The sequence below is a fragment of the Panthera uncia genome, chromosome D2 (assembly GCF_023721935.1).
Source record: "Panthera uncia isolate 11264 chromosome D2, Puncia_PCG_1.0, whole genome shotgun sequence".
NCBI classification, from domain to species: domain Eukaryota; kingdom Metazoa; phylum Chordata; class Mammalia; order Carnivora; family Felidae; genus Panthera; species Panthera uncia.
Window position 1 is genome coordinate 32,428,354 of NC_064818.1, and position 12,490 is coordinate 32,440,843.

The window sequence follows — 12,490 nt, forward strand, 5'->3', positions numbered from 1 at the left end:
TTTATGCTAGCATGTAACAGCTTTATTGTTTTTTATTTTTAAATGAATTAATAAATATTTTATATGTTTATTTTAACTCCTAATACCATTAATGTTGATAGATATCCTCAAAAAGCTTTTTGGAGTCCTCAGTACTTTTTAGGAGTGAGATGGTCATGAGATCAAAGAGTTTGAAAACTTCTAGTCTAAACAAAAAACAGAGCCCTTTGACACAAGAGGCAAATCTTACCTCAAATGGAGGTGTAATCAACATATCCACTGACCCTGTCTGAGCTGACTGAAAATTGACAATCCACCCTATAAATAAAATGGCCCCAGACCCTGAGGCAGATTTACTGTGAAGCTAAGAAAACTTTAACTTGGGGGGGGGGGGGGCAGGGACTTCATTGGCATTCGCCTTTTACAAGGCTCTGGAAGGGGCCCTAGCAGTATATGCACACAGTTCACAAAAATTTTAACTGCAATCTTTAGACTGCAAACTCTTTCTTCACTGATTTCTCCTCTGTCACACTTCCCCTTGTCCAGTGGTGTAGGAGTGGCTAGCAGGCATTTTTTAAATTTAGCTCCAGGAAGTTGAGTTAGAATACATTTGGTTTGAGTTTAGCGGGATATATTTTTGTAACTCACAGTTACTTCTATGCATAGTTAAAATATTGCCAGCTGTCCCAGTGTAGGAATGGCATCCAAGAATACTACCACCCATTGTGCCAACCCACCCATCATTGTAAAACAAAGGTGCAGGGCCAGACATTTTATAGCTATTTGAATGTACCCTATGTTTTACCATCAAAAAATACGTATAGTGGAGCAGAAACAAAGCTGAAACTTAGGGAGCCTGAAGATAATCTGCGGGAGATTCTTCTAATTACTTGGGTCCATAAAAAATGTTTTAAAAGTAGCCTCTACCCCCAATGTGGGGCTCAAAGTCACAACCCCAAGATCAAGAGTCACATGCTCTACCAACTAACCCAGCCGGGTGCTCCTGGATTTGTAAAATATTTCTTTTTTAACATTTTTATTCATTTTTTGAGAGAGAGAGAGAAACAGCATGAATGGGAGAGGGGCAGAGAGAGAGGGAGACACAGAATCTGGAGCAGGCTCTAAACCGTCACCACAGAGCCCAACACAGGGCTCAAACACACAAACCATGAGATCATGACCTGAGCCGAAGTCAGATGCTTAACCGACTGAGCCACCCAGGTGCCCCTTGTTTTTGTTTTTGTTTTTGTTTTTGTTTTAGAGAGAAAGAGCATATGAGCAGGGGAGAGGGGCAGAGAGAGAGGAAGAGAACCTGACACAGGGCCAATTCCACGACCCTGAGATCATAACCCAAGCCAAAATCAAGAATCACTCAACGAACCTAGGTGCTTTGTCAAAGGCAGTTTTAATCAAACTGCATTCACATATAAGAAACAATTAGAAATCATTTGAGAGAGTAGATAAGTATTGAGTTGTGAGAATTATAAAATACTACATACTTTACTTGAGAGGAGAAATAATAAAGTTGAATTTGATAAAATAGGTAAGTGTGGATAGGTTTTCCAGCAGGGGATTAAGATGATGGAAGCAATATTTTAGAATATTATGCTATGTGAATTAGAAAAGAAAGAACATGGAATCTAGATTAGTCGTCTAAGATTCATTGAATAAATATTTATGGAACGCCTACCAACTGTCTCTAAGACATTGCCTACTGAGCTGTGGAAGATCAAACTTTAGACAGTTTCTTAAAAAGTTTATAAATTTATTGGACAGAGCGATATATGATTCCTGCTGTCATATAACTTGGGAGTCCTTTGAAGAAAACTTACAATACAGTAAATAAGTACATATATAGATACATAATAATTATAATAAAAGAAACTAAGGTGCTATGGAAAAAGAATAACAGTAGGGACATAATTTAGATAACTAACACAGGGAAAGTGTCGCTGAAGAAGTGACACATAAACTGAGACCTGAGTTGGCCAGATGAAGTGTGTGAACAAGAGCATTCTAAAGAGAGAATAGTAAGTGTGAGGATCGTGTGACAGGAAAAAACTTGATGCATTTGAGAAGCTGAAAGAAATTCAGTGTGCTTCTGGTTCCATAAGCAAGGGAGAAACGAGGGTGACTGGTATGCAAAGGCTAGATTATGAAGGGCCTGTTTAGTACTGAAACAAGTACAATGGAAAGGCACTGAAATATTTTATTTTTTAAATTTTATTTATTTTTTTATTTTGAGAGAGAGAGAGGGCATGAGCAGGGAAGGGGCAGAGAGAGAAAGAGGGAGAGAGAGAATCCCAAGCAGGCTTCACACTCAGCACCTACCATGATGTGGGGCTCAATCTCACAACCATGAGATCATGACCTGAGCCAAAATCCAGAGTCAGATGCTTAGCCAACTAAGCCACCCAGACGTCCCTGAGGTATTTTAAATAGCGTGGTAATATTATGTTATTTACTTTCACAAAGGAAAAATGCAATGTAAGAATATGAGTTTTCCATGTCACTGGACATGGGGATGGGCCTTGGGACAAGGAGCAACAAGGACTTTCTGTTTAATCATGAATAGGAACATGAAAGACAAGGGATGAATGCAGCTGAAACTGGAAACCATTCCAGTCACTAACATCCTGTCAGTGTGGCATTGAGGAAAGTGGCTGCAACCGGGTAGCTAGACCAACTGTATCCTGTGGCCTCGATAGGTATGCTCACTGTGGCAGGCAGAATAATGGCCCCTCAAAGATGTCCACATCCTACTCCCTTACACCTGTGACTATGTTACTTTACGTGGCAAAAGGACTTTGCAGATGTAATTAAATTAAGAACCTTTATGTGGTGAGAGTAGTCTGTATTATCCATGTGGGCCATATTCAATTAAATGATTCATTAAAGCCGAGAATCTTTCCCAGCTGTGATCAGAGAAAGAGCTGTGAGGATGGAAGCCAAGTGAGATATTTGTTACACTGCTGATTGGAAGATGGAGAGAGGGGGCTATGAATCAAGGACTGTGGGAAGCCTCTAGAAACCAGCAAAGGCAAGAAAACAGATTCTTCCCTATAGCCTCCAGAAGGAACATAGCCCTGCCAATACTTTTGATTTTAACCCAGTGAGACCTATGGAAAACTTCTGACCTACAGAACTGTAAGATAATAAATTTGTATTATTTAAGCTGTTAAGTTGGTGGTAATTTATCACAGGAGCATTAAGAAACTAATACATTCACTTATATGACTATGACTGAAACAATAGCTGAAGACAATGACATTTCTCAAGGGTCTGAGTAAATTTCCTAATGTTCTGGCCTAGAAATGAATGTAGTAAATTAGGACTGACCCCTTACACAGGATAAGCATTCCTGAAATCATGGGAATTATCTGAGGAAGAGGAAGCTAGAGAGAAAAAGTCCTCTCAGTAAGCAAGACAGAAGCATTAAGACCTTCAATCATACTGGTAAAAGGCATATGACTTCATATTGTACCCTCAAGCTGGCACAGCAGGGCATATTAGTTACACAGAAAATGTGCCATGGTCTCTACTTTGGAAAGCTGGCAGAATAATGGTATCAACAACCAAAATAAGGAAGTTGGGAAAGTGAGGTGAATTTGCAGAGCAGTTGAAGAGTTTGATTTTGAATCTTGATTGGATTTGAAATGACAGGGGCCATGACAGTAAGTTTCAAACTTACTGTGCCCATTAATACTTTGTCAATATTAAGCAGACTTCCATGTCACAATAAAAACTTAAATAAAAATTAAACTTCTATCTTCTTGCAGTTCTAATTTAAAATTAATCTGTAATTTCTTCAGATTTAATTCTGCTAAACTTGAGTCAACTGCACATTAACTGCACATATCTTTCTACTGTTGGTTGGCAAGGCAAGGCTACCTTCCTATGGTATTCATTAGTACTGTTCACCAAATATTTCTAGGACTTTTACCAGACAGAAAGGTCTGCCCTTCTTCACCTTCTTTAAAGTTATTGGCCAATTTGCTTTGGCCAAAGAAAGTGACATGTTACCATGGAAGTATTGCAGTTACCATGGAAGCCCATATCAAGAAGAAGCCTTTATCTGCCCAGGTCTCTGAGTTCCTACAATGAACAAAGCCTCAAACTCTCCACTTGACAATCTCCATTGGATATGTAGCTTGAATGAAAAACAAACTTCTGTTATGTTAACTCACTAAAACTTAGTTATTTATAACTTCAGCATTACTCAGTCTATCTTAACCTATCTACTGCCTAAACAAAGTCAAACTTTTCCTTTACAAAACGTATTACCAGAATGATGTTTATTGATTATATTTGTACCTGAAATGGATACTGTGTGCTGCCTACATGGAATTCATCCCCTGCTTTGCCAACCTTATTAAGACTTTCCAAATTGCCCAGCATTTCAGTTTAGGTGTGACTTCTACCTAGGATGTAAACAAGTGCAAAGACTTTTGCTCCCACTTTTACAATGACCAAAAAAAAAAAAAAAAAAAAAGCCAGATAATCTGCAAAATCATACATTTTCTTGGGCATGCCGAACAGCTGAGGTTGCAAGGCAACCAAGTAACTTGAGTTCCAGGGATAAATGGTCCACACAGTTTAGGCCTTGTCAGGGTAAGAAATAACTCAACAAAAATTTTAACAAATTGTTAAACGTCATGTGTAGGCTAGTATGTAACTTGGGAGCTTCAGACACAAAGGGAGATTGCACTTGCAAGTTTTTCCCACAAGCTTAGTAGTGCTCAGATGAACAATTAGGGTCAGGACAGGAGATCATAGAGAACCCCAAATGTTGCAGACATAAAGGAGGTAATCGGCAGCTGCTAGGAATTGGACATAAAGCCTCTCAGACCCTTTTTCCTCAGACTCTTCTATAATACGAAGCAAAAACCATAAGCCACTGGATAAGGGGTAGCAAACTCTTTGGCCCCCAGGGCACAAAGATCCTTTGTGGATAAGGGAAGTATAGAAGGAAAGCCCTTTATCTTTGGGGGGGTGGTGGTGGCAGGAAACTCTCTTAGACCCTGGATCCTACACTGTTAACAAGCTGAGGTCCACTATTGCTAAGGAAGGAGCAGGAAACTCTTGCCCAAGACCAACCATAGATAAAAGGCTGCGTTGGCTGCCACAGAGAGGAAACTGAAGAAGTCCCACCCCACGAGGCCCAAGCACACAGAACTTCCCTAAAACTGAGGCTAAACTAGGACACAGGAAAATCTCCATTACAAACCCAGGCTAATGATGAGTGTGGAGAGAGAGAGCCCCTCTGTGGCATAAGAATGCAGGGTCAACTGAAAGCCCAGGGAGAAGCAGAAACGCTGAGAAAAACTCTCTGGCACACCAGCCCCCATGCTAAGCCCAAGGAAACAGCACCTTTGTGTTAAATGAATTTGAAGTCTGTGCTGTATGAAGCCCCAGTCCAGCTCAACTCCTAACGAGACTGACGGAACCCCCTCCATTAACAACCTGACAGAAGAAGAAGTGTGTTTTTTGTCAGGTGTGGACACTACCTACTGGAAAATAATACTGTTCCACACACAATGTCCAGCATTCATTAGAAAAGCATGAGAGACACGAACAAAAATCTCATTGTCAAGAAATAAAGTAGTCAACAGAAAGGGACTCAGAGATGAACCAGAGGTTGGAACTGTCAGATAAAGACTTCAAACTAACTAGTGAAAAAAAGTGGACAACATGCATGAACAAATGGGGAATTTCAGAAGATAGATGAAAATTACAAGAAAGAGTCAAAGGAAGGTTCTAGGGGGGAAAATCCCATAATATTCAGAGATGAATAATTCTTTTGTTGGACTTATCAGTGTAGTCAACACAGCTGAGAAAAGATCAAGTCATCCAAACCAATACCAGTTTCACCGCCATCTGAAGAAAATACGGCATTTCTATGAAACCGTCCCTAAGCTGAAATGCCATAAAGTGAAGAAGCAATCACTATTAATTTATATGGAAATTTTTTTAGCATTCCCAGACCCCAAAAATAACCTCTTTTAGGCTTTTCTGATATTTTAGGACACATCTTGCTAACAGATACACAAAATAAATCAAGATAAAGAACAGATGCTCACAGACACAGTGCAAAGGTATGGTGGCTTGATGCTGGATGCTGAGTGTAATTCCTGGGGAAGAAGCTTGGTAGTGCCACTCTCTCTGTTAGAAGTGCATACTGCCTCATAATAGTTCACTGCAAAACAAACATTGAACACTGTTTTTGCTTTTTGTCTTTTTTGGTAAAAGCAAAAATCCTCTTCTGATTTCTTTCAGTTAGCAAAAACGGGTACTGATGTAGGTCTTTCATAAATGCAAAGTGGTGTTACGCAGACTTTTGAAAAGTAGGGGATGCCAGTATACAAAGAGAAAAAAAGTAAAAAACAAGTAGAATAACAAAATTCGCTGTGGGACAGTTTCAAAAATCCTACGTATTTTAGCTGGAGTTCCAGAAGGGGAAGAGAAAGAAAAATGAACCTTTAGAAATATCTGCAAAAATAATGACAAAGTATATTCCAAAAATAATAAAATCAAACTGCATATCCAAGAAACTCATCTACTCCAAAATTAGAGGAGGCCCCTTATCCTGATAAGCCTGACTCACATTAGTAAAGTGACCATCTGTCTTGCCACAGTAATTAGGGATGGGCGCTTAATCCAGGTCCCAAACAGTTCATGACATTCTTTTGATCTCAGGAATTGTCTGGTTAAAGGTTCAGAAAGTGGAGATTGTAGCCTAAATTGATCCAAATAGAGTGAAGACCAATACTTTTGTTTCATGGCTGAGGGTAGACATATTTTCTGGATAGTAACAAAAAAGTAAATAGCCCTAAGGTCTTCTGGAAGCCCTTCTCCTACCATGATGAAAGCCAACTTGAGAACAAAGCCAACATATGAAATAGGTCAGAGCTGAGATGGAGTAAAAGTATCTGAGGCCTAAACTACAGTTGGATATGTTAGCTATGCAAATTGATAAATTCCCTTATTGTTTAAGTAAATTAAATTTAAAATTTCCCAAATCTCAATTACAAGTAACCAAACACATCTTAACTGATGTAATGCCCTAGCACTAGTATTAAGAGTCATTTTAGAGAAGGCTCCAATTCAACTCTCAGCTGTTTTCTTGTTTTGAACCAAAGTTCTAATTCCCAAAGGAGGTATACTTGTTTTCCAAAAGGAAAACAGGGGTATCAGGGGAATACAGAACAACTTTTGTTTTCACTCTATTCGGATCAATTTGTTCTAGTAAGAAAGTCTGTTTTAGTTACTCACTTATTCATTCATTCATTCACACATATTTATTGAACACTTACTATTCCAGGTATTATACCCAGCATTGTAAATACATTAGTGAATACGGCACACTTATTTATTAATTTTGGTTGTGAACAATTTATGAATAGCATGACAGCTGTATCAGACTCCAGTTACTCCTTTCCCATTTTCTGATATTTTTTCCTTAGCAATGTTTCACTCTTTGAATATAAATAACTTGAGTCCTAAATATTACATATTTTCAAGTGCTATAGCTTGCAGGGGAATGTCCAACAGCTATTCTTCAAACAGGAAATGTTTACAAATTAAAAAAATATTCTATTGAAAACAAGATAGATTTCAGAAGAATGCTTCTGTTTAGACACAAAACATCTGACTTAGCTGTCTGAAAGATTTGTAGAGGTTGGCCAGTCCATGCATTCTTCCACCCAAATGAACATGTCAAGAACTCAAACAAACCAGGCAAGAATGCCAGAAATCTCAACTTTATTTGGTGAGTTTGGAATTCATTCAGTCACAGAATTCTAGTATTTGGTAGGAAGAAAAAAATCTGGTCTAGAAGGAGCACAGGTAATATCAATGAGCTCAGGTTCTAGTCATCATTAACAGTATAGCAGGGTGTCCTAAGTGAATTGTCTTAACTTTTATGCTTCATCCACCAAATGACCATAATAATATTTGCTCCATCAACCACATAAAAACATTATGAGAGTCAATTAAGATAGTTGTTTGAAAATTCTTGGAAAAGCATGAAATACTGTATTAGCTTGTTAGCAAATGAGAGACACATGGAGCAGAGCCACCATACCCACATTGTCCTAGCCAAGACCATTTTAGATTATTAGTGTACCACCCCTAAATAGGTAAATGAGCCTAACCAAGATCAGCACAATCACCTAACCAACCACTCCAGGTATGTGAGTAAAAACTTGTAAGCTTCTGTGATTTTATGATTTTTTTTTAATGAAGCATTATTGTTATAGCAGATAACTGATAAAACTACCTCTCAAGCTTCCATTGTAATGTAGGAATAAAGAGAGTAAATCAGGGGGAAATCTCTAAATTCTTTTCATCCAACACTGAAAACATAATATGTATCTGGATAATATTTATGTTATAAAATGTTAGAGATTTAGGGATATCTCCAATTGAGGCCTTGAAAAGTAAAATAATCACCAAATTAAGTAACAGAAAAAATTACATTTGCTTTGGTAATATAATCACACACAATATCACTTTGTCTAATACTTAGAACCTCTCTAGATATTGGGGTAAAGATGAAACTACACAAGACACTAGAGAAGTGAAAGTTATCCAATGATAGTTGTAACTCATTACTGAAAGCCTTTTGCTAGATCTTTTACCTGATAATGAAACTGGTAATTTTTTATTAATTTCTGCCAATTTTTTTAAAAAATATGATTTATTGTCAAGTTGGCTAACATACAGTGTATACAGTGTGCTCTTGGTTTTGGGGGTAGATTCCCATGATTCATCGCTTATATATAACATCCAGTGCTCATCCCAACAAGTGCCCTCCTCAATGCCCATCCCCCATTTTCCCCTCTCCCCCACAACCCCCCATCAACCCTCAGTTTGTTCTCTGTATTTAAGAGTTTCTTATGGTTTGCCTCCTCCCTCTCTGTTTGTAAATAATTTTTCCCCTTCCCTTCCTTCATGGTCTTCTGTTAAGTTTCTCAAGTTCCACACATGAGTGAAAACACATGATATCTGTCTTTCTCTGCCTGACTTATATCACTTAGCATAATACCCTCCAGTTCCACCCACGTTGCTGCAAATGGCATAATTTCATTCTTTCTCATTGCCAAGTAGTATTCCATTGTGTATATAAACCCATCTTCTTTATCCATTCATCAGCTGATGGACATTTAGGCTCTTTTCATAATTTGGCTATTGTTGAAAGTGCTGCTATAAACACTGAGGTACATGTGCCCCTATGAATCACCACTCCTGTATCCTTTGGATAAATTCCTAGTAGTGCTATTGGTGGGTCATAGGGTAGTTCTATTTTTAATATTTTGAGGAACCTCAACACTGTTTTCCAGAGTGGCTGCACCAGTTTGCATTCCCACCAACAGTGCAAGAGGGTTCCCATTTCTCCACTTCCTCGCCAGCATCTGTTGTTTCCTGAGTTGTTAATTTTAGCCACCCTGACTGGTGTGAGGTGGTTTCTCAATGTGGTTTTGATTTGTATTTCCTTGATGATGAGTGATGTTGAGCATCTTTTCATGTGTCTGTTGCCCATCTGGATGTCTTCCTTAGAAAAGTGTCTATTCATGTCTTCTGCCCATCTCTTCACTGGATTATTTGTTTTTTGGGTGTGGAGTTTGATAAGTTCTTTATAGATTTTAGATACTAACCCTTTATCCGATATGTCATTTAGTTCTGCCAATTTTCTTTTTGTTGTTGTTGTTGTTTATCTATTATTGAGAGACAGAGACAAAGCATGAGCAAGGGAGGGGCAGAGAAAGGAGGAGACACAGAATCCGAAGCAGGCTGCAGGCTCTGAGCTGTCAGCACAGAGCCCGACGCAGAGCTTGAACTCACAAACTGCAAGATCATGACCTGAGTCGAAGTTGGACACTTAACCGACTGAGCGAGCCACCCAGGCGCCTCTAGTTCTGCCAATTTTCTGATGGAACTGTTAGTGACTACAGTGAAATGATCCACAGGTAGTCATTTGAAAAGGCGGTTGGAGAGCAAAAGCAAAGAGCGTTAAGAGTTCAATTAACAGGAAATAGAAACCCAGTCAAATGACTGCATTATGCTAACAAAATCATGTATTCAAATTAATTGTTAACTTGGTATGCCCTAATTGTTCTGTTTTATCTTGTCTTCCAGCTGAGTATGGTCTTGGTTCCATTCACTGCTGTTAAGTATCATTCCATATTTGGGAGATAGAGGAGAAGAAAACCTATTGCATTTTGCTCTTGAAGAGAAGCACAAGGACTTCCCGCTGCTCATGGCACCATGAGCTATGCAGATAGGACTTTTTGAAAGTGGTTTATTATTTAAAGGACCCTGATGTAAACCCCTTTCCCACCCATTTGCTGAGATCTTTTTCTTGTCCCATGTGAAATGATACACTATCCAACCATAAACCTACTTACAGAATGAAGTTGTAATTTCTCTCCCAAGTTTGCTCGGGTACACCTTACATCCCATTGTCCATTCCTATAAGTGGCCAAAGACTGAGTAAATGGGCTGTTGTCTCACATGCTTGCATGCTCACCCACTTTCTCTCTCTCTCTCTCTCTCTCTCTCTCTCTCTCTCTCTCTCACACACACACACACACACACACACACACACATATACATGAATAATTAATTTTTGATGGCAGAGACAGTATGTTATTCACCACTGTAACCTCAATTCTAGTATGATGCTTAGCATATGACAGGTTTTCCATAAATAACTGTTCAATGAATTAATAAATACTTATCTTTAAATACATTGTTACTTGCATCACCAAAAGCTAGACTGGGATTCAACCACTTGAGGCTCAGTTTTTGCTCTTAAAACAGTATTAATTTATTACATGGTTAAACATTGCCATTGATTTAAACTAAAGCATGTCAGGGGTGTCTGGGTGGGTCAGTTGGTTAAGCATCCAACTTCGGCTCAGGTCATGATCTTACGGTACATGGGTTCGTGGGTTCAAGCCCCACATCTGGCTCTGTGCTGACAGCTGGGAGCCTGGAACCTGCAGCCTGCTTCGGATTCTGTCTCCCTCTCTTTCTGCCCCACCCTTGCTTGTGCTCTCTCTCTCAAAAATGCATATACGTTAAAAAAATTAAAATAAAATAAAATAAACTTAAGCATGTCTGAGGAAAGATAATTTTTACCTTATCATCATGACCTAACAACATTCTAAGGATTATAGTTATTTATAGCATACTTGCTGTATTTACTAACCATGCACTGTGATTGTTTAACACAATTAATGATTTGATTGAATATTTTTAACAGCTTTATTGAGCTATAATTCAAATAACATGTAACTTACTCATTTAAAGTGATCTTTAGGTGTGCCTGGGTAGCTCAGTTGGTTAAGCGTCCGACGTCAGCTCAGGTCATGATCTCACAGTTCATGGGGTTGAGCACCGCATTGGGCTCTGTGCTGACAGCTCAGAGCCTGGAGCCTGCTTCACATTCTGTATCCCTCTCTCTCTGCCCCTCCACCACTTGTGCACTGTCTCTGTCTCAAAAATAAATAAACTTTTAAAAATTAAAATAAATGAATAAATGAATGAATGAATGAATGAAGTGATCTTTAGTTCTTAGGTTCACAGAATTGTGCAACCATCACCACAATCAATTTTACATTTTTATCACTCCAAAGCAACTCCAAACCTCTGTTCCCACTAGCAGTCACTCTTCATTCTCTTTTTCTAACTTTTTGAATCCTGTTTTATTGTCTGTAATGTGCAAATAATAATAATACATATCTCATAGACTGTGAGGATTAATGATAATATATGAAACACTTTACATGGTACCTGGAACACAGTAAATGCCCAGTTAATCTTGACTATGTGTCTTAGTCCATTTGGTCTGCTACAACAAAATTCCACAGACTGGGTAGCTTATAAACAACAGAAATTTATTTCCCACAATTCTGGAACTTGGAAGTCCAAGATCAGGGTGCCAGCATGGTTGGGCTCTGGTGAAGGCCCTCCTCTAAGTTGCAGACTGCTGACTTCTCACATGGTGAAAGGAGCAAGGGAGTGCTCTTGGGCCTCTTTTATAAGGGCATTAATCCCATTCATGAAAGCTCCACTCTCATGACCCAATCATCATCTCCCAAAGATCTCACCTTGTAATAGTATTACATTGGGTATTATTATTTCAACATGAATTTTGAGGGAACACATTCAGACCATAGCACTATTTTTCTTATATAGCACTTAACACTTAATTGCTCAAAAATATAGTTATTTTGATTTTTAAAAAATTATTAGAGGGGCTCACTCAGTTAAGCAATGGACTCTTGATTTCAGCTCAGGTCATGATCTCACTTGTTAGATCAAGCCCCCTGTTGGGCTCCTTGCTGACAGCATGGAGCCGGCTTGGGATTCTCTCTCTGCCCCCACCTCTCTCTGCCCCTTCCCATCTCACATGCTCACATACTCACACACGTGCACTCACACTCTCAAAATAAATAAACTTTACAAAATAAAAAAGTATTAGATCCCTAAGTTTCCCTAAGCGTGC